The sequence below is a fragment of the Morone saxatilis genome, unplaced genomic scaffold (assembly GCF_004916995.1).
Source record: "Morone saxatilis isolate NCDOM2014 unplaced genomic scaffold, NCSU_SB_2.0 Contig23, whole genome shotgun sequence".
NCBI lineage: Eukaryota > Metazoa > Chordata > Actinopteri > Moronidae > Morone > Morone saxatilis.
This window is the reverse complement of record NW_023339796.1, coordinates 21,283,360-21,286,134: the sequence shown is the minus strand read 5'-3', so window position 1 is coordinate 21,286,134 and position 2,775 is coordinate 21,283,360.

Sequence of the window (2,775 nt, the reverse complement as noted above, 5' to 3'; positions counted from 1 at the left end):
GTGTGAGTGTGTACGTGTGTGTGTTGGGGGAGCTTGACAGTCACTTTTCATCTCTTTACACGACAGCCTCATCAAAGATTAACACTGGGAAAAAATGTGAGGCACTAATGGAGGCGTGCCGTGTACTCGCAGCATGGTAAAGTTACAGCTGTCATCACTAATGCTGGCACTAGGTAACCCCCCCCGACACACACACCACTGACAAGAAACTTTGGTCTGAAGTGATGGATGTGGCTCCTTAAACCTCTCTCAGCCTTCCCTGCCCAAATCGAACTGCTGAAACAGATGGTGAAAACAGAAAAAGAGCAGGGGAGGGTGCGCAGGGTAGAACGGGTTAAAGGTTTCAAAAATCTGCCCATTCCAATCTGCCATCTGTCCAAACAAAACAACAGTCCAAATGAACCTGTCAGACAGCTTGAACACACTCTTTTTTTCAAGCCCAGAATAAAACGTGTGAATCTTTTATGTTTTATCTAACTGTGTAGGTTATTTCTCTGTTTTATTTACTGACAAACACACACTCACGTGGGCTTAAAATTAGATCACAATACATGAAACAGTGGCACACTGTTGAAAGATATTGAGAATTTCTGCTAACAAAAAAATAAATCAGTATCAGTCAAGGCAGTGGTGACTGTTTGATGGAAGGTGGGTGTGCTGAGAGGAGGAGCCAGAGTGAGGAAGGAGAACACGCCCACACACTGACACAAACACAGAGACAGCCAGACAGACAAACAGCCAGTTGAACAGACAGGGGGAAAAAAGAGACACATGGAAACAGACATAAAGAATTAGCACATTGTCGGCTTAAAGAAGAAAGTTCTTAAAACTAGAATCTGACTTAGCTACTACAGTAAGTAAATCCTGCTAACATGAATATGTAGTATTTAACTGAGACACCGCTCAGTCCAGACTCCTCACAATGTCCCAGTCCCAGAGCAATTTTTGAGATCTGAAACATTATTAGCCACTTTGTGAGACATGTCTCATTATGGCGATTTCCAAACTTCCTTTGGAGACGAGTCAGCAGGGGAATGGAACCCATTGGAACCCAATGGAACCCATTTTCTTCCAGATATCTTGATGTCAGAGGTCAAGGGATCCCTTTTATGGGGATGGAAATAGTCATGCCAGTTTTTCCATTGACAAAATTTAGCCTAGCTTTGGAGCGTTATTTAACCCCCATCCCGACATGCTAGCATGACCTGGTTAGTACCAATCAGTGGCGGGGCATGCATATCACACCTAGGCCTTCAGTATTGCTCCGTCTGAATCAATCCACCCCTCAATAACTATTTTATGGCTATAAAAACCATCTTATTATGCAGAAATGCAGTATAAAGAGCCATTGCATATTAGATACATAATTTGTCTAGACAGAATAAATGCCTTTACTTAAGAAACAAACCTGGGGTGCACAAGTCTTCTTTTACTGCACATAAAAAAGCATCAATAATAACCTCATTTAGCAGCATTTTACTCACCAAAAATCCAAAATTATTTGTACACAAAATCCATCCTCCTTTCTTTCCTCAAGAAGAGTTCAATTACTCTGTCGTACAGATTACCCGTGTGTTTCAGTTCCACCAAGAAGTCCTTTTCTATCGCCATCCAAGCTAATGCTGTAAGTCGAGCCTGCCCTGTCGTATTTCTGGCATAAGTTTTAATTGGCTGTAGGGCTGAAAATGTCTGGTCTGTATCTGGCAAATAATATTGTCCAGAATCCTGCCGTAGAGTTGGTGGTAGTGCGCGCGAGGATCTTGCGCTTGACCTCTTCGTGTGCTTGGTACGCCTGCGGTGCGTTCAGTGGCCTCGTAGATTTCCTCATATCGGCTCCTCTCTCGCTCAACAGTGTCACAAAACTCCTTTACCCTTGCCAGACAAAACTGTACATCCAGTTTTTTGTCCTGTAGTACTGAAAAGAGCACGTCTGAATACTCAAAAATGCCATTACAGGTGTGAATCAAAAAACAAAACTCAAAATCATCCAGACGTGCTTTAAATCCATCAGCACAGCACACAGTCCTCATCATACTCGTCATGATGCTTGAGAATGTGCTGAAACAGTTCCTTTAGAGCATCTCTCGTCTCAAAGACTGTTTTGACCACTCTGGATGTGTATTGCCACCGTGTTGGTGCCACACGAGGGAGACGCCAGCCGCTGGCAGATTTCGTCCTGTAGTTGCGTGCGCCGAGGAGATCTAGAAAAAAATGCAGCAAGGCCATTGAGGTGGGCGAAAAAGATCTTTCATTCTTTAAGCTTTGAGGCCCCCTGAGTCAGTACTAAATTGAGCCGATGTGCATAGCAGTGTATGAATAAGGCCAAGGGTGCTCTCTCCTTAATTTTAGCCTGCACCCCATTTAATCCAGAAGACATGACCGCTGCGCCCATAACACTGTGCCAAAACTTTACCCAGACATTCATTTTCTACTAAAAATCGGATGATAAGACCTGCAATGTCATCTGCTCGCTTTCCACTGGTAACATCTTCAAATCTGACAAACCCCTCTTTGACACCTGTGCCCGTTACGTAACGCAGGACCAGTGCGAGCTGCGCTGCGTTACTCGTGTCTTGTCTTTTCTTTGTTTTCACTTTGACAATATATCTGCAACCAAATCCATTTCTTCTCCTTTTGTTTCTTTGAAGCAGAAACAACTTTTAAATCAACACAAATATATATTTTTGCTCGTTTAGCTCGCTACAGATGCAGTTTGCTAGCTCTGGCTAGTACACTCTCTGACTATCCAATCAAAGGGTGTGAATACACTGACGT